The 20,568-nt window shown below is 40.7% G+C and overlaps 1 protein-coding gene across 2 annotated transcripts in view; it reads left to right on the forward strand.

Moving 5' to 3' along the window:
* MPPED2 (metallophosphoesterase domain containing 2) overlaps positions 1-20,568 on the forward strand; it is a 130,289-nt gene that overhangs the window by 98,641 nt on the left and 11,080 nt on the right. The gene's annotated exons all lie outside the window — the stretch shown is intronic.

A 20,568-nucleotide genomic window follows, 5' to 3' on the forward strand; every position in this document is an offset into this window, starting at 1 on the left:
AAACTCGATGTATTTTTATTTCTACTTCACCTTAAATACTTCTAGAATTTTTGCTTTAAAAAAGAGCAGAACTTAAAACAGCTGATTTTCTGTCCTAGGAGGGAGGAAGGAAGGAAGGACACATTACATTCCCACTGATAGTAAGGTACAAAGTTGCTGGCTACTGAAAAAAAGGGAAAAGTTACATTATTTTAAAATGGTTGCCCAGAAAGAAGTCTATACATTGTCTCTCAGTGACTTCCATCATTCCCAGGGAGTTCATCCATGCAATTTAGTTATGAACCACACACACACTGGCCAAAAACCCTGAACCATAACTCTAGATCGCAAACTCCATGAAAGTTTGGATCCAGTTCTGAACTCTTTGGCTGTTCCTTCTCTCTCTGATAAGCCTCAGAACGGAACAATTCCAAAACGTTGACAGAATTTAGAGCTGCATTCAAATGCTCGAGTGAATCTAGAGAAGACACAAACACACCCTGACCCACTACAGAATAATTTATAATTAAAAAAACGAACAACCTGGTACTTTAAAATGAAAGAACAAGAGGCTAAAACAAACTAAATACCCCAGGAGCTTCCATAGTGGTTCTTTCCAAAGGTTTCTTTGAGAAAAGAATACTGCCGTCTAGGCAGTGAAAACCTTACACTCCTTTTCACCTTCTATCAAAAGCTGTGTTGAAATGTAGAGTCTGCTAGTGTATATTTATTCAAGCATCAATCACAATCAAGCCTCTTGCTAGTTCATCTGTAAGGGCATTGTAATCCTATTTTTATCAGTTGCTTCCTGTACAGCAGACGGTTAAAATAGCACGAGTAGGGGGTCAGAAATATCTTAATGGATTTGGTTCCCAGAGATATCAGTGACCAGAGGAAGAGTTTTGCTGAAATTTCTTCCTGAGCGGATAAGGTAGATAAGCAGCAGCAAGGTGTAGAAAGAGAGCATGCAGTACAGTTTGGAGCATGGGGTGGTACTATAAATGCATTATAGAAACCAGAGATTAAGTGGACTGAATCTGGTATGGAAAAGCACTGAGAGCAGAGGGGAAATACACTAATATTTGCAAATTAACACACTGACAGTAAAATTGTTTGATTACAGTAACTCTAGCACTTTCTGGTGAAGCCCTGTTTGTGGTAAACTTACTGATGAGTTTGGACAACTAACAAATAAACATGCACACAACCTCCCTGTCCATCTGTGTCAGGGGTTCTAAAACTGGGGGGGTCGGGATCCCTCAGGGGGTCACGAGGTTATTACATGTAAGGTTGCGAGCTATCAGCCTCCACCCCAAACCACACTTTGCCTCCAGCATTTATAATGGTGTTAACTATTTAAAAATGTGTTTTTAATGTATGGGCGAGGGGGGGGGGGGAATTGCACTGCAGTGTGAAAGGGGTCACCAGTAAAAAAAAGTCTGCAAACCCCTGATCTGTGTCTCTTGTATCTGCTCCCTTCTCTGAACCCTGTGCTCTGAGCTGCTTAGAGAGTAAATAGAGTTTGGTTTAGTTACATCAGAGAAACATGAAAAAGCTTTGTTATGCTAATGGTTGCCTGCAGATCATATGGCCCATATTTCACTATGTTTCTTTTTAATTTTAGTTCTTAATTATTTAAAGCTACACATTAAAAAAACATTCTACCACATTAAAAATTATTTAAAAATAAATGGAATCACACACACACACGCATGCACACGTGACCAGCTGGTAAAGCCGGGAATTCTTTTGAGGCTGATAAAGCAGTGAAAGCATCAGCATTCTTCAGTCATGAATCGTGAAATGATAGGAATATACAGAAAACGCAACAGATTAAAAAGGACAATTCCATAGCAAGCTACACCCTGCTTTTCCTTGCTGGAATTAAGTTGCTGATGGTGTGGCAAGAGAAATGCTGGCTGGTATGATGCTTTTCAAACCAACTTTAGCACAAGAAGGGTTGAGGCCTGCAGGGGCATACACTTTAATAAGCTCATGCCATTTACTGAATAATAGCTCTGGAGTGGGGAGGGAGGTCACGCGCTCAGCTGGCAGAACACAATCCTATATGGCTGTGGAATGCTGGCAAGCACAGTAGCTACGTCTTGATAGCTGTTTTACCTTGGTACTCTCTGGAAGAGGCTTTACATTCTCTTTCAATGCACCTTCACGAAACAGGGTGGGATTTCAGCCACGGACATTATGCTGATTTTTAAAAAAAGGCTGGACGATTTTATGACCTGTAATACTTTTAATCATTCATATTCAGATTAACCAAATATCATGCTTCAGGGGTCACTTGGATTGCCCCATTGGCCAGGGGCAATAAGTTCCATTGCAATGAATGCTGGTTTTTTCCCCCACACCATCTTTTGATGTGCTGATGTATTGATCACCAATGGAGGCATATACCCAACTCATTAGACAGTCAGTCTGATCCTTGTTGGCAAAGCCTATGTCTCTAAGTGGCAACTGGTAATAAAAGTCTGGACAGTTAACATTATTCTGGTTGTGATGAAGTTTAATTGTTCTTTGCTTTTGTCAGTTTCACATCACAACTTTCAGGTAATACAACATAGCTTTTGTATGTAAATATATTGAGGGTGTCCTTTTCCAGATGGTAACATTTTAGAAGATTAGATTTTAATACATAACTGCAAATACTGGCTAGAAAGGGTAATCTCCAATTTATAGAGACTGTTGATTCTTGATGTTGCATTCTAGGGTCTGAGTTTTTGAGTTAACATGATGCTTCTTCAAAACACCAGCCCTTAGGATTGCTGAGAACCTTAGAATTGTCCTTCAGATGTGAGCAGTAAATCTAATCTTATTATTCCATGGCTCCCGCTGGATACACTCAGCTCTTCACTGTTCAGAATAAAGAGTTGCTATTTAAACTTGCACAAGTTCATATACTTGGTATTTCAAGGACCATGTCTTCCCAGTTTGGGAGCCCAACATGCAGTGAGTTTGCAGAGCCCAGCTGTATAGGAGATGGTGTCCCCGTTTCCTGTGGTAGTGGAGTCAAGACTCTCCAGGGAGGACATCAAAATACCAGGACTCAGTTATTTTGTGTTTTCCAGTTGTGTTCACTTTATTGCTAAAACAGCAGAGGATTTGCATGTCCCTGCTTCTCTGTTATGCATTCTGTATATGCACTCTGTTATGCATTTCCATTTCTCATTTTATTATGTTCTACAGTGATAATCAGTTAACATAATTATAGGGGGGTCATGTAAAATTTTGCTGGTTTATAGAAGCTGCTGCTTTACACTCAAGAGCTGGTACAGAGTTCACTGAAGTTCTTGGGAATCTTTTCATTGATTTCAATGTGCATTGGATGTAGCCCTTGTATTGCCTCTTTTAGGAACTCAAAGCATTTTACCAAGGTTAATGAATTAAACCTCATAACAACTCAGAGGCAGGTAGGTGTTGTTATGCCTAGTTTATACATGTATAAACAAAAGCACAAAAATGTGAAGTGCCTTGCCAGTAGTCAGCTAGGGTGAAATCCAATCCCATTGAAATCAACAGCAAAACTCCTATTGACCTCAGTGGGGCCAAGGTTTCATCCCAGTAATTAGTCAGAACTGGGACCAGAACCTGGAAGTCTTGACTCTCGGTGCTTTGTGCCCAACATACGACATCACTCCCCACTGTTCTGATATGGTGGCCCAGTAAGAGTTATTACAGATACCCACTTTAAACTATATGCTTAATAGTTCCTAATTAACATAGGATATTGAACTGGAATGAATATTATTTAAGATTTTTAATTTTTGAAGAATAAATGAAAGCTAGGCCATAAAGAATACAAAAAGCAGATTACATTTACATTATATACAAATATACATGATGGGTCTAATCCAAAACCCAGTGGAGTGAAGTCAGTGGAGAGATTCCCATCGGCTTCAGATGAAGTTCAGTAAGCGTAGTAATAGTGATGTATTGTTTTATGAAAGACAACACATCTCTAGGACCAAACTTCCAGAAGTTGAGAATGATTTTTAACCTGCCAGCATCAACGGAGATCTTCCTGGATGACAGGGGATGGATCACTCAATAAATTACCATGTTCTGTTTGTTTCCTCTGAAGCATCTGGCACTGGCCACTGTTGTAAGACAGGATACTGAAGTAGATGGACCACTGTCCTGACGCAGTATAGCCATTTTAATGTTCCGTCAGTCAAGAAGAATCTGTGCACATTTTCTTTTTACCAGATCTTAAAAACACTCTATTTTTTAAAAAAGAATTCTGTCATCAGTCTGCTATAAAGATATTGTGCTAGTATAAACCATATTATCTGTTATCGTTATCTGTCATAGTTAACCTATAGCAACAATTCCTTCTTAAATGAATACCACTGAGAGTATCATTTGCAATAGAAAAGTATCATTGGTTGAGCACGGTAAGTGAAAGCCTCTGATAATTTGGTCCATTCCCCTTTAGGAAGAACAGTATTTCTGTCTATAGTTTTTAAAAGAAATGCTACTGTGGTCATATTATGTAGCAACTCCGGTTTGGAATCACCATTTCCTACAGCTTGAGCTCAGTTCCATCAAAATTAAAACATGCATGTAACATCAGTAGAGGTGGTGGGCGGGGGGGTGTTCTGTGTTTTATCATGGATGTCTACTGCTAGTCTACTGTCACTGCTACGTAGAGAACTCCCAAATGTTTGAGAGAGAGAGAGAGAGAGAGAGAGGGGGGGGGGGGGGGAAGAAAGGGCCAAAGCCTGACAAAATGAAGGGTGTCTAACAAAATGTCAGGCTGGTATGCTTTGGGGTCAGAAATAGGGTCAAGGAAAGGGGGAAACTAAGCTGACTGAAAAATAACCAAGATGGTTGTGATTCTCAGCTTGTGTAAATTGGCATAACTCAGCTGGGAATCTGGTCCAGAGTCTTTGTTGATGACCCAGGGCCAGATTTACTAAGGTGTACAGGCACCTAAAGATGCAGACAGGTGCCTCCTGGGATTTTCAAAAGTGCCTAAGCAGGTTAGAATGTGGTTCTTAAAGTGTGAGTCAGGATCCCAAAGTGGGTTGTTTTAATGGGGTCGCCAGGGCAGCGTTAGACTTGCTGGGCCCCCAGGGCCAAAGCCCTCAGGTTACAGACTCCCCGCCCATGGCTGAAGCCCTTGGGCTTCGGCTTCCCCCCCCCCGGGGTCATGTAGTAATTTTTGCTGTGCAGTGATGTTTGAGAACCCCTGAAAATCCCATTTGGCAGCTAGCTGCCTAAGTACTTTTGTATATCTGGCCACTAGGGCCTGATCCAAAGCCCGTTGATGTCAGTGGGCTTTAGAATTAGTCCCTCACCTAAAAACCTTAGTCAGGCAGAACTCAAAGAAAACAGGACTAGTTTATTAAGTTAGCTGGAGCTCTGCCCTGATTAAGGGCTGCAGGTTTCGGTCCTGAGATATTTCAGTCAAGTTCAGCTATTTATTTTCTTGACTACAGCTGGAATGCGATACATAAAAGGTTTAGACCAGTTTCACTATTTAAGGCCCCAATCCTGCTTGGACTTACACCCATGATTAACTTTATACGTGCACATAGTCCCTTTGGCTTCAAAGCAACTGCACATGTGAGTAAAGTTATGCATAAGTGTTTGCAGGACTGAAGCCAATGACAGTGGATCAGTGATTTGTTTTTTAAAGTGCTGATTGCCTTTGCATGGGGAAAATAGGAGTTCAACTTCACACGTTGATTGTGGAAAACATTCCAGAGGTGAAATCCAGACCCCACTGAAGTCAAGGACAGAGCTCTCCTTAACTGCGTGGGGCCAGGATTTCACCTTAAAAGTCTTTCTTTTTTTCTTTTCCCCTAAAGATTAAATCCTTCCAAATAGGAATGAAGACCAACAAAGTTTGATCTCAAAAAGACAAACTAAATCAGTTATTTACCTTTTTCACTTGAATGCTGTCAATGTAAGAGCAATAGAGATAGCTGCTTGAAATAGTTAACTCCATGAGAAACCCTTCTGAAACAGTTTTCTTAAAAAGTAGCGCAACTTCTACTGAAGAATTCTAGTTCAGAATGTCAGAAAACTTGGATCCCGATCTTCATGATGCAGTCTGACCTCATCCCAGTTCAGAATGGTAACTAGTATGGTAGATATATATAAAATCTGACACCTAAAACAAAATTACGTATCAATACCTGGAAATTCTGCAGACCTTTCAGATTATTTTCTACTGAACTTGTGCAGTGCTTATAAGAAAGCAGCCATTATATTGCTGTTAGGGCCCTTGACAGACTTCTCATAAAATATTCAATATTGTTGCTTTCAAGTCCACAATCAGTATAGCCCATGCTATAGCCAGGGTAAAATAAAGGTTGTGTATGGGTCACATGAAATCCCCATCCTTCCTCTCTGCCAGCATATCTTCCATGGATTTCAGTGGAAGCAGAATCTAGCCACAGTGCATTTGTTCCTGAAACAGAAGTTTCGTAGAAGGGGCTTTCTTCAATTTTTCATTTATATCTGATTACCCAAGACTCAGTCTAAGTAATTTACAGTACCTAATAAGGTCACTTATGGATCAATCATTTGAACTCTAAGTACCGATGCATTGTTTTTACTGCAATAATGAGACTACTCAAGGCAGTAAGGTAGAAATAATTTACAGGATTGAGCCCTTAGTGTATTCATATTTTCTGGTGTTTTCCTAACCAGATTTTTGAATGAAGCCAAGTCCTAATACTTGTCTCAGTTACATTTAAAGTTTGGGGGTGGACCAAAAGCCAGCATGCAAAATATGTTTTCACATTTCCCAGGCTGGCTTCACTGGGGGAACCAGCAAGATGGTTTTCTAGTCCTTTGCTCATTTGTCATTGTGGCACTATGTAGTGACATTTCAAACTGCTAGCATGGAAGCAAGATAAAAAGTGTTTGGGACAACTGGGAAATTTCATTTAGACAGAATGTCAGAGTGTAGTCTTCCATGTAAACACTGTAGCTTCACCATGTCCAGCATTGTGATATTTTATATTAAATTAAATAAGAGGCCAGCTGTGAGCAGGAAAGCAATTGAGATGGATAAATAAACTTTAGTTCATAGTATAATTATGGCACCCCTGGCCGCCTTCCCTTTCCACAGCAAGTGATAAATGCATTGCAAAGATGCCCAGTGTTTTGAAAGCGCAGTCTCCACAGAGAAGTCCTCTAATTCCATGCATTACACTAAAGTTTGCTAAAACTCTCTAAAAACCTTACTCTGGCTCTCATTGTTTTCTTGGATCAAGTTCATGCTGGCTAACAGTTATTTTGATTTGCACAGTAACCTAATACTGATATTTCAGGACAAATAGGCACCTGTGTGGCTCATGAATGGTGGGTGAGTTGCGTGTATTCATAAGCCAGTTCCATTCATTTCTATGACGTGGGGGGGGGGGGGGAAGAGAAGGAGAAGAAGAAGGGTAGGGCTGCTTTCATCTTGCTGCCAACTCTTATCTTAAAAGAATCAAATTTCAGGAAAGCTTCCTGCCTGGGTCAGGATTTCAAAGGCTCCTGTACTATTTAGAAACTTCAACTTCTTAATTCTCATAATTTTTTGGTGGATGTTCCTTTTCCCACCAAAAAGAGGGGGAGGGAGGATTAGTAAAAATGTTTGTGTTCTGTTTTACTTTACTTCCTACTATTCAGGACTGTGCATTGTTAAAACCGATGCAGTGTTTATACACATTGTGGTTATGGGTAAGGCCATGGCTATTGTTGAAGGATGTTATACACCCATTTATCACAGTATGTCAGTAAGCCCATTGTAAAAATGTCCCACTAGTTAAATGAGGCTTAGATTTAATGAGGCTGTAAGAAAGGAATTTTTTTCTCATACTGTAAATAAGGTTCCTATAGCAATGTCATTGGGATTAAGGTGAAGATTCCTTTTTCCTTTTAAAACCACAATAGCCCTGGAAAGGTAAGCAGGCAATCTGAAGAAGGCATTTTTATGAAGCCTTTGAAGAAACGATTGGTTTGGTCACACTCAGACTAAACAAATATAGTAAACAAAGTGGCATTATAAAAAACCCAGGCAGGAAATGAATATTTTTCAAGGGATGGAATTCTCTGTTACTTTGGTTCATGGCATCTTTAGTCAGGCAAGAGGGCAGCAAAATGGGCAGCCATTATGTACTCCGCAATAATTTACATATAGTCTTGGACACCAGAGCCTTTCGTTCGGGGGTAGGGATGTTGGCAAAGACATCCTCTATTCTTTTCATATACTGCCATGGGTTCTTTACTTTGTAGAGTTAAATTATGCCTTAGTTTGATTAGCCAGTCACAAATTGTAGGCTATATACGTGAAGTCTATACGGCACTACACCAATTTACACCAGTTGAAGCTCTGGCTCAGTATATTCCTAGGGATTTTGTAAGGGCAAAATTTGGCCCATTAGAGTTATAATTTAATAATAGACTGGTTAGTTCATATTCATTGAATGATGCGGCAGAGTGATAAGATCACTAAGCTTTCAAGAACAAGGGAAAAAACTCTTAAATGCACTCTAAAAGGACAGTGTTGGTTAAAATAGTTTCAAATTTTTGACCTACTTTACAGTTGTAATAATCTAGTGAAGAACACTGTTTGGAGTTAAAATACATATTTTTTTTACCACATTTCTGCCACTGAGCAATGTAAAAATGAACCCCACAGCCACTCAATGTCTGACCCAGCAATATTTAGGTTGTGTTTTTTGTTTGTTTTTTTAAACCGCTGCAGAGGTTGCTTGCAAAAGATGCATGTGGTAATTTTCAAAACCCATTCCCAGAATTGCTCTGGCATCAGTTGTGGTATTCAAGAAAATCAGAGGTAAAAACAGGAAAGCCAAATTGGCTAGTGTGCCATAAGATAAAAGCGATGAGTGTAATGTATGTTAAAATAAGTAGTATAAAACTGATAAGGGTATAAGAGGTAAATTTTATTTTAACATTTCCAAAAGGACATCATGAACAGTGGAAGATCCTTCAGATTTGTTTATTACTAAAAATGCTTCATTTAAGTATGACTTAATACTTTATTTCTAGGTCACCAGTTCAAATCTAGCCCAGATGAGTCCTGCACAAAAGCTGTTACTATCTGATGACGGCTTTGGCTTATGTAGAAGTTTTATTGTTTCAATCCATTTAATACTGGACAGGTGTCCACATCACAGCAGCCACTATTAGAGTGGGAACTAACTTGTACCCTTGTTCACAGAGGTTGTGCTCAGCTGCCTTCAGCTGGGTCACATCAGTTAGAGGTTACAGAACTTGATTCTGCAACCTCGGATGACATATTTATGGCTGGCTCCAAAAGGAAGATCCAGACAACAGAGTATTCTCAGGGGGGGAAGAGACAATTCAGGATGAAGATAATTGGATCCACACTAGAAGCCATAAACATTAGAGCCTTATTCCCTCAACACAAAAGTTTCAGTCTGCCTCCCTTTCTCAATCGAGTTTTATATCCCAACAATGTCTCATGTTTGTCCTCTGCAGCACATATCATTTTCTGGTGCTAGGCATTTGGCTTAAACCTTGCCAAAGGATGTTACTATGGGCAGGATTTTGATTACATTATCCAACACAATTGTGAATCCATGTGCCTCTCTGTTGAGAAGGCTATTTAATGCTCTCTCTCTCCATTTGAAAATAATGGTCTTGTAAAAAAAAAATTAATTAAAAAGTCTTGAGAAAGTAGTTAATTATAAAAAAAACCTACCCTGGCCTGAAGTATAAAATACACTGCGGATTGAGGACTCACATAGGGGTGCATTACTAAAATAATTAATGTCAAACTTTGCATATCACACACACAGCAAATGCTGCTGCTGCTAACTTGACTCCAGTGCCCGCCTAATATCTGTGAACATCTCTTGTGCCTCACATCTATGCACTTTTAGATATGCTAATATTCCTTTTTGATGTGGCCATATGATTTAGGTTTTGTTTTTTTTTAAAAACAGCTTTTTTAAATGAGGGCAGTAGAGAAGGGGTGAAATCCTGCCCCCCCCTTCCCGAAGTCAATGAGACTTGTACCATTGATTGCAGTAGAGCACTGCCTACACTACTTTTCCCTGGGTCAGGCCCCTTACTATGGTGGGTGCAGGTGTGTGTGTCAAAAATCATAGAAATGTCAGGCTGGAAGCAACCTCAAGAGGTCACTTTGTCCAGCCCTCTGCACTGAAGTCTATGGAAGAAATCCACTTTTGTAAGTAATCGATGGGGTGGGGGGAGACCAGTCTTGGGCAGTTTTTTGACTCATTTTCCTTCTATCTGAACATGCATGTGCCCAGAGTAGTTCACAATATGTTTTCATTTGTGTCCCTCGCCAAACCTCGTTTTGTATTTATCAACTACTAATATTGTGCGAGTCTTGCCCTTGTCAGTCTAATTTCTGATTGCTGCTGGTTCTTGACAACCAGCGCTTTATCAGACATAAGCTGCTTGGTTCCCATTACCACTGATCTCAGCATTGCTAATAAACAGCAACACCCAAGGCTATATTTTCTAGTTCTTGTCAGACCGCTGCTTTCCTGGGTGAAATAAAAGTCCTATTAGCATGCTCCTCCTCATTGGCTCTGACAGCTTGATTAATTAGACCCCCCCTCTTTAGACGACCTCTGCACTGACACAACAAGGAGGTGAATATAAAATGAATAGTTTGCCCATATAATGGGCTACTGTAAGTTTCAGATTTTTATCACATCAGATTGTTTGACGTTGGGAACCTGTATTAAAATCTATAGTGTATAGCAATAGGTGACTACAAGTTATGACCTACAAACCTTTACAACATGGTTAAAGAGTTGAAAACAAAAAATCCCAGGCACCTGACATATCAACTTCTCTAAGAATTATCCTGTCCTTATACTGTCGTGGCCATACAATACAAATCTAATTCCTTTTTATGTTATAAAATAAAATGACCTTTTGTTTTCAACAGGTTTTTATTACCAGAAAATACAGCATGTTAACTTTATGGTCATTCAGCCTCCCAGAAAACACGAATGTAAAAGCTGTTGTTATAAGCACCACTCTAGTTAAATGTCAGTTTGCCTTTCTATTATGAACTCCTAATTCGGGGACTTATAGTAGAGCCCTGCAGCAGGCCTGGGATCCCACAGAACCCTCTGCCATAATAGTGGGAGCAGGATTTTAAAAGTCCCATGCAGGGCTCTAGTTTATAGCTTGTCTGTAAAAACTTACTCTAAGCTGAAACTTGGCATGGGAGGTCACAAACTTTTTCTCTTATTAAATATAACTTTGTTAAAATACAGAAATACAAAATGCAGAAGGATAGCTATTCTCATTTCATCTGCATTTTGCACTGCTACGGAGCTTCATTGTCCTCCACCGAAGTCAGTGGGCGTAGGATCAGTACCATGATAGGAAAAATTAGGGCACAATCTTGAAAGTTGTTGTATTTAGAGATAGCAGTTGAGAAGGAGGAGTGTTACTAACAGTCTTCATTAAAACAAAACACAAATATTTTAATTGTTAATTTATTTTAAATATTAAAAGATTTTCCCCAGCACTAAGTTTTAACCCTGCTCTGAAGTTACATTGTAGAAGCTTTGTTATTTCACTTTAACTTTCTGCTCTCTCCACTCACTCCAGTTTTATTCTAGGATAGCAGTTCTCAAACTGTGGGCTGCGACTCAGTTTCGATGGGGTCAGCAGAGCTGGAGCTCTGTGCCCCAAAGGGTGCTGGAGCCCCTGCCCTGAGCCTTATGGGGCTGAAGGTAGGAGGTTGCAGTTTTTTCTACTGGGGATGGCAATTTTTTTTTAAGTCCAAATGGGGTCACCAGCACAAAACATTTGAGAAACTGCTCTAGGAGACTAAAATTCCTGTTGAGTTTTATTGCCAGCGTGCCTTGAGTCATGTTGCATGTGAGGTAGATAATAGTCGTGACTTTAAGTACACTAAGTGGAAAGTCCATTCCCTTTTCAGAAGGTTTTCTTTAGAGTAACAGCAAATTGAAAAAAGTGCTATTCCCTCTTCATAACCCAGCTATTGTCTCTCTTCCCTGGCCAGCATGCTGGACTTGACTTTGCACCCTGTCTTATATTGTGATATCACTGAAATTCCTGTCAGGAATGCTATTCCTTATTTGTTAGTGAGGATATAAACAGATTTATGATTGCCTTTGTAGAGCTGACTGTGTTCAGGAGGATGTGTGCGCGTGTGTAGCGAGAGAGAGAGAGAGCGCAATGTATTATCTTTTGCATCTGCAGAGATACTGCTGACATTGCAGTCACTTATAGGAAAAAGAATTTGAGACTCTTGACCCTAGACTGCTCTGCAACAGAGTTGGGCATTGCCTCAAAAGGTTGACAGAGAAGTGAAAAATCCAGAAATCCTGTGTGGTGCACAGTGCGCTCAACTCCGGTTACAAAACACCTCCCATGGTCAGGGCTTCTGATGCTGATCTGGTTGGTGATCTCTGTTCATTCCATCTCATAATACAGAAACATTCAATGAAACCAAAAGGTGGCAGATTCAAAATGGATGAAAGGAACACTCTTTCTAGCCCGTGGAACTCATTGCCACAAGATGTGATTAAAGTCAAGAGCATAAAAGGATTCACAGAAAGACTGGATGTATATACGATAAGAATCTTCAGAGTTGTTGTAATACATATTAAAACATGAACAAGGGTTTTGGATGCATACTTCAGGGCATAAACCGACCTCCAGCTTTTGGAAACTTCACCTACCTCATGCAGAGTTTCTTATATCTTTCTTAGTAGGTTGTACCAGCTGCTTCAATCAGAGACAGGATACTGGACTACATGGACCATTGAGCTGCTTCAGTATAGCAATTTCTAATTCTTATGAACTATCAGAGCTATCTGAGGCTACCTCCGTAGTCTTTCCATATCTTCAATACACCCCCAGTTCCCTCTGGCCCATCAATAGTCCCATTTCTTCACCACGAACATCTTATAATTTTTTTTGCTTCTTTTTTTCAGTATTTGCACGTAAGGCACAATGACCAATTTATCTAGGCACCATTACATATAATAAAAGGAACATCAGTGATCCTCAGAGTGAAGAAACCAGCATACCTCCCTAATATCCCCCCAGTTGTCTCCTCCTTTCTCACACAATTATACAATGCCTCCAGGGCCTCCCACTTCCCTCCAATGTCTAGTCTTCCAGTGGGCCACACCAAGAGGGTGAAATTCATCCCTAGGCACAGGAGTGAATTTCACTCAAAGAGTAAATAAGGTCTGGCTGGATCATGAAAGCCCGCCCTCATTCAGCACTTCCATTAAAGTCAGCTGGTGTTACATGTATGGAGGGGCTGAGGGATCAGGTCCTAAATTACTCCTTTGGGAAAATGTTAATCCATCACGTTGATGTATTAAGTTACATAGATTAGTAGGAATGTGCATGCATATGTGTACAGTTACGTGTGAAAGAACTGGAGCAGTGTATAAAAAATATGCACCTGGCATTCATCTTGTTTGTGACCTTCAGCATTTAATATTGAATAAACAATCCCATTGTTTTCTGGCCAGTTCAGGCTCTCAATAACGCAGGGATATTAGACACTCTACGTTGCTAAAGAAACATTTTAAACAGCATTGAAAAGCACAAGTTTCCAGAGACTGCTCCTTGGAAACACTGGTTCAAATTCACTACTGGTGCAAACAGGCACAACTCCTTTACTTTCCTTTAGTGGAGTTGTATCTGTTACACCAGTTCAGATTTTGGCCAAATTTGTTTTGTAACAAAGTGAAATAAAGTTAAAAGGTTAGCTGCCTTTTAAATGTATTTTATAAACGTTATTGTTTTCTGTTTGTACTATGCTTTTAGAATTTATTAGATACATCTCCTTGCAGATTTTGACCTTTTCAGATGTCAAAGATTGATTCTTCTCTTTCTCCACCCCTTTTCCTAGGGTCTTTCTATCTACATAATGAGCTCTATCTTAGTTTAATCAAGATTTTTATACTGCACTTCTCACGATATTATCTGTGCAAACCATTGTATTTTCAGCAGAGCCAAAACAAATAAAGTTGGTTGGGTTTTTTTTGTTTTTTACTTTAGTGATGTTATTACAGAGCTAGGAAAAGGTTACCAAGGTGAAACTACTGCTTCAGATCCAGCTGGGGGAGCTCAGACCCGTTTTATAAGTCACACACAAAATGTTTGGTCTTGCATGGATGCTAGAAGATCATTCGTGTGCAGTCACATGTGCATACTTGTACGTTTGGGCAGATGTGTCTTCCTAACATGGATGTTCATTTTATTTTGCATTCAACCTCTGGGGTAGGGTTCCAGCCCCAATCTTTTAGAAAGGGCCACGAAAAGATCTGTATTTAAAATGGTAACACTTAGGCCCTCAAATATTGTAGCACTGCTGAGCATTGCAATTGTATTCAACATAGAAAATGTAGAGTTGTAGAATTCAAAATTTGGACGTTCTTTCTAAGTCTACAGTCTTTTCTAAAGTAGAGTAAAATTAGCCCTAGAGTCAAATTTGAAATTATGTTCATAATTTTGGGATACTAAAATACTTCCCAGAGCTCATTATCTAAAGCCCTAAATAAAATTGCAATATAATTAGAGTTTAGGGAACCTCAAAAGGTTTCAAGAGTATTTTCTTTTCAGATGAGCAATGAAGTGTTCAGATGCTTATTAAAGCTACTCCTCTCTCCTCCCCCATCTCCTTCTCAGTGGGGTCCCCTTATATCCCCATCTCATTCAGTATTCCCCTCCTACACAATTCCTACCCTCAACAGACCCTGTGTTCTTTACTTCCCACTTTACACTTTTTTTTCCCCCCTGTAATCCCCCAGGATATTGTTAGCATCTTGGTCTCCTGCCTTTCTGGCCCTGTTCCTCAAAGTCTCCCTAACACAGATAGTCCACTATATGTTCCTCCACACAACCTCCTTCTATTCTCTTCTTGCACACTTTTAGTCCATACCACTGAAGTCCAGTTGTGGTATCTAGATACTTGTCTGCTGGCCTCTGGCACTGGTAATGTGAAAAAAATGCAAGTTTTGTTACCCTGTGGTGGTTCTCCAGTGAGATGCATACCATATATAGCAGGGGTGGGCAAACTTTATGGCCCGAGGGCCACATCTGGGTATGGAAATTTTACAGTGGGCCATGAATGCTCACGAAATTGGGGGTTGGGGTGTGGGAAGGGGTGAGGGCTCTGGCTGGGGGTTTTGGGTACTGGGAGGGGCCAGAAATTTGAAGTTCAGGGTCTGGGAGGGGGCTCTGGGCTGGGGCAGAGGGTTGAGGGGTGAGGACTCCAGCTGGGGGTGCAGGAAGAGGCTCTGGGGTGGGACTGAGGGTTTTGAAGGATGGGATGGGGATCAGGGCTGGAGCACAGGAAGGGGTCAGTGTGCAGGCTCTAGGCGGCGCTTACCTCAAGCAGCATCCGGAAGCAGCAGCATGTCCCTCTCCAGCTCCTATGCGGAAGTGCGGCCAGGTAGCGCTGCAGTTGGGAGCTGCGGGAGCCGTGCGGAGCGGAGTGGGGCAAGTCCCTGACCCTGTTCCCAGGCAGGAGCTCACGGGCCTGATTAAAATATCTAAAGGGCCGGATTGCCCATCCCTGATATATAGTAGGACTGAGAATGGTAGAGCAAATAGTTTGGGGCCCCATCACAGAGGAAACATAGCCCGAAACAGATATTCAGAACTGGAAGCAAATGCCCTTTGAAGCATGTTAGTGAAAGATGGGACTCCAAGAGGGGAGCAAGTCAGAAGTCTGTTGGGAGATAGGGAGAAGGAACCTGTTTGAGGATGTGTGAGAAGTTCCCCATGAAATAAACCTTTTTCCTTTCATACGAAGGACTGAAAGGTGTATCCATTTCTATGTCTATCCTTAAATCCAAGCTCTGTCTCCACAGACAGTCTAGGCCAGATGCTCAGCTGCTGTAAATCAGCAAATGGCTTCAATGGAACTATGCCAATTTACAGCAGACGAGGATCTGGCCCTCTCTTTTTCGACTGTGGGGCTGCAAATTCATGTATAGAGTTCCACCTGAAATGAACCTAACCTGAAACATCCATTTAATAATTCATACTGTTCTGAGGATGGAAGCAAGAACAATTTGAAGCAAGAAGCATAGTTCATACTTGGATTAATGGTGGCAAATATAATTGTGTAGTGCACTCATTTGCTATTTTTTTTTAAACGCAAGTTCCTTTGTAAGAGAAAGATGCTGTTGTGGGCTATTTCCCTCTCAGACACCACAGTTACTCACTGATTGCATCTCTAGATGTTTCATTCTTAGGATCACAACCAAGGACTCCACTGACCATACATAGTCTGAGAACCACTGATGTGCAGCAAATCACTCCATTGGGAGGTCATCTAACTCCCTGTGATTCCACATGTAAATGCACACAAATTATGTACACACATTTTTGTGTGTGCATTGCATGCATCCAGTTTTGAAAAATGGGGCATAAAGCAAAGTGTAAAATGCTGATGTCAGGCATTGGAGAAAATAGCTACCACATGTACTCTATATGCTTTCAAAATTAAATAAGCCATGTCTCGTTACAGCAATCTAAAAATTGAAAAACTGTGAGAAGCCACTGCAAAATCTTGGCCCAGATCCTCAGCCCCATTAAGTCAGCCATGTCTCCCTCTGGCAGTGCAAAGGAGAATTAAATCTGGTTTAGTTTGCCAATTGAGGATTTCCTGTCAGAAGGGAATCCGCAGGTGGTATTGGGCCAGTATAGTGACTCCTACACAAATCTCCCCTCCCTGTCCCCGATGAAGGGGCATGGCTCGAAATAGGCTGCATTATCTGTCTCTGGGAACTAGGACCAGTGCCTGTCTGCCACAGGATCAGGAACTGCAAAGGGACTTACTGACATCTTTGCTTCCCATCCCTTGTCTAGAATTGCACAGCTCAGCTGGGCCAGAGGATGTGGGCCAAAGCTTTTCTGGAGTTATCAGCATCTCTTCAAAAAAAGATGGCCGACTCCATCCCCATTTCACCTTGTCCCCCACAAAAACAAAACTAAAGTAACTCGGCTGAACTGGTTGCAGAGTGGTAGCCGTGTTAGTCTGTATCAGCAAAAACAACGAGGCGTCCTTGTGGCACCTCAGAGTCTGCTTTCTCATATTACTTCAATAAGAACAGTTCAACTAGAGGCTGATAGCTTGTGTAGATCCCAGGGCATTTTCACTCTGCCTTATAGGGTGAGAGAGCCAGGGAGGAGAGAATTCGGGTCAATTGATTGAAAGGCAGTATTACACTGGCTGAATAGGACTGCCAAAGTACCTCTATATTTTACATGCCATCACTCTTTGCCTTAGACTGCATTAGAGATTTTCATGCATCTGCTCATTCTAGAGGTCTACAAAAGTAACATGACTAAAATAATCCTAATATTGTGCACCAGCATAGCGGTGTCCACATGAAGTACTCTAAGTGCTTTACAAACAAAAAATATTGCAGTCCTAAAGAATTAAACCTCACAATCTTTGTTGGGTTAGACCTTATTAGCCTCATTGTACGTAATTCCTCATTTTAGGGACATGAGGCACAGAGATTAAGCAACTCTCCAGGATCACACAGGAGCTCTGTAGCAGATCTGGGACTAGAACCAGTCACCTGACTCTCAGACTTGTGTTTATGTCACAAGACTATCCTCATGACAAACAGCTGCGAGAAATACACTATATTCATTCATTAAATAAATTTTCACTTATTTATTGCCTGTTTCAGTATCTATTATGAAATAATATCCCAATGTTTGCTATAAAAAAGGGCTTAATCAAAATTAGGGTCCATGGAGTTGAGTTCCAGGGTTAAAAGTCTTTAAATTTAAATATTTAATTTAAATAATAATAAATAAATTTAAATAAAAATTTAAATACAGCTCTTATCTTGTAATTCATAGATGGCTTTTAAAAATGCACTTACTTAATCCATTTTACACTATTTTTTTTCCACTTATTTTGTTTTTACTTACACTACATACACACCCCTCTACGACAATTTTCTATCTTCCCACGAGGCACTCTCTGTTTCATTAAATGGAGAAAGTCGCATGTGCTTTTCCTCCTTAGCAGACATTTATGAGCTGTATGTTTTTTATTGAAAGGCTCTTCTTTATTGTGCATAAAGGTCATATCTTCCCTTTACAGTTTGTTCAGTTTAGGACACTCTCCGCTATTAGACCCAAAATGTAAAACTGAAATAGATACTTTCAGGATGTGTTTATAGGGCAGTTCTGTAATTGAACAATTCTGGGAATGCCTATTACTGCGCTGTTCTGTCATTTTTGTTCTACAAATGGAACTACTATCTTCTTCCCTAGCAATCTCACACATTTGTGCGTTTGCTCTAAGTGCTGACCAAAATAAAGAGCCCATCATCATCATCACTACTTGTGTGTAACTGTTTCCTTTAGAGATGGATTTTAGGCATTTCCCCCACTATTGGCCTGTGGAAAGAAAACAGACATAGGCTTGGCATACACTACACAATTAAGTCGATGTACGGCCGCTTACATCAACCTGATTATGTCAGTGTACACACTACAGCCTTGCTTCTGCCAACGTAAGTGCCCTACTACACAAACATAATAACTCCACCACCACGAGAGGGCTTATGGCTGTGTAGTCAGGGTGATGCAGTGTCTGTGTAGACACTGCATTACTTACATTGGCTGTTAGCTCTCTTTCTTGTCAGTTTTACGGCTCCAGCATGCAAGAAAGCCAGGCTGTCACCAGGGTAGGTAGGGGGCTCCAGCCACAGTCCAGCTGCTGTCCGCTGGTTTCCCACCCACCTGTTGCCCAGAGGCTTCCAGTTGCGCCGCTGCCTGGAGGTTCCCTCTGGGGAATGCTGATACTGCCCAGAGGCTCCCAACTTCCTCATAGCCCCCCAGTGGAATCATTTTGGGAAAAGGAAATCTGGTGAGAAACATATCCTGCGCTGCCTTTGGTAGCAGAAGGAATTGTTTTCCTTGTTAGGCAGATTTCACATACACCCGCAAGGGGATGCAAGTCTCATCATTAAAATTCCCCTCCCTCTGGCTTTTATTTCAAGTTATGCGTGCGTCTCTTGCAGTACAGGGTGTGAAGAAGTTTTGTGGCCTCGTGCAAAGCATCTTTTTAATTGCAGAAGAAGTAGCTTCCAAATTGCCAAGTGGAGAGGAATCTGTGGGGAGAGTGCTGGCCTTCTGCACAGAAGTCAAGAGCTGAGGAGAGAAAAATTGGCCAGGTGTCTGCCTTTCATCTGGATATTCAATGTGACACATCTGGTGCTAGTATAACTGCTATTTCTAAATGATAAGGAAGTTTTGCAGTCATAGGAGGGTTGAGCTGTCAGGTGAGCCAGAGATCAGGAATTATCATGACAGTTTCATGGCATATGAAATATGCTGTGAAGTGCACTATGATTCTAGCCAGCGGTGGTTAAATTAGGTTCTCTTGGACTTAGTCTGATGTGCAGGATAATATCATTCCATGCATTGTGTAGGAGGAAGTTAGGGTTTGTTCAGGCCCACCAAATGCACAGACAAAATCACTTGTAATGTCTGATTACCAATCCCATGTTTTACTCTGGCTCTGGGCTCCAGGGATGGTATTACTCAGCAGTCTAATTACTTTCTTTTCTTGAAAATGTCATAAAAATCAAGTATACCATCATTATTTCCAGGAGCCAACTAGTCACTTTCACTTGGTCCCCAATCTTGCAAATTTGTCAAGAGTCTAATCATGTGTACTACTGACTAAGCAACCTTGAGAATCAATTTTGTCCTGTGCTTCAGCATACCAAAGGCTTGTATAAGGAAAACTGATTGAAATCTTTAAAAAACAAACCCCAAAAAAGTATCTTCCACCCCCAGCTACGGAAGTTTCTTTTAACAAGTAATCAGCCCAGGAAAATTGTGCGGAATTGTGGTAACTACCGATACAAGTTAATTTTCTTCTTTGTGAAATCATTTAAAAGTATAACAGTTATGACTAGATCTTGGTGTTTAGGCATGCAAAAAATATATCATGCAATAGATAAGTCATGCAATAAACTGTAACTATTTGCAATAGGGAATCGAATAGAGGCACTTATATTACCCCAGTCCAGTCTTTGTCTCTTACTCACTATACACGTTTCAAGATTGTTGGGGATAAACAGCTATTCATTGGTCCACTCAAAGGATTCACAGTACATCAACTTTGTTTTGGCTGAACCACAACACAGCACAGTACAAAAACGGGATGATCTTTCTTGTGATCTCGGCTAAACCTGAATCTGTGTCGGAAACCCATTTTTATTAACATTGTTCTGAACAAGTTCTCCTGTATGTGCTTCTAACAAGCTTCGGTCTCTCTAGAAACTTGAGGCAGCCTAAAGGGCAAGTGAATAACTCTGCTGAGTGAGGGCACAATATTCTCATTGAATATGCACAAGCGTTAGTAAACTCAAGCTGAAATAGCTCCACCAGGATTTGCAGTTTAAATCTGTCATCCCAGGGGTTCTTTCTGTCACCCATATACAATATTTATTAATTGCTTATGAAAATGTTTAGTGTGTTCAAGAGAATGTTTTACACTTTATACTATGCACACATGGCACTACTCGGGAGGTTTGCGAGAAGTTGTCTTACAAGTTAGTT

This window comes from Dermochelys coriacea, chromosome 6 (assembly GCF_009764565.3).
Source record: "Dermochelys coriacea isolate rDerCor1 chromosome 6, rDerCor1.pri.v4, whole genome shotgun sequence".
Classification (NCBI taxonomy): Eukaryota; Metazoa; Chordata; order Testudines; family Dermochelyidae; genus Dermochelys; species Dermochelys coriacea.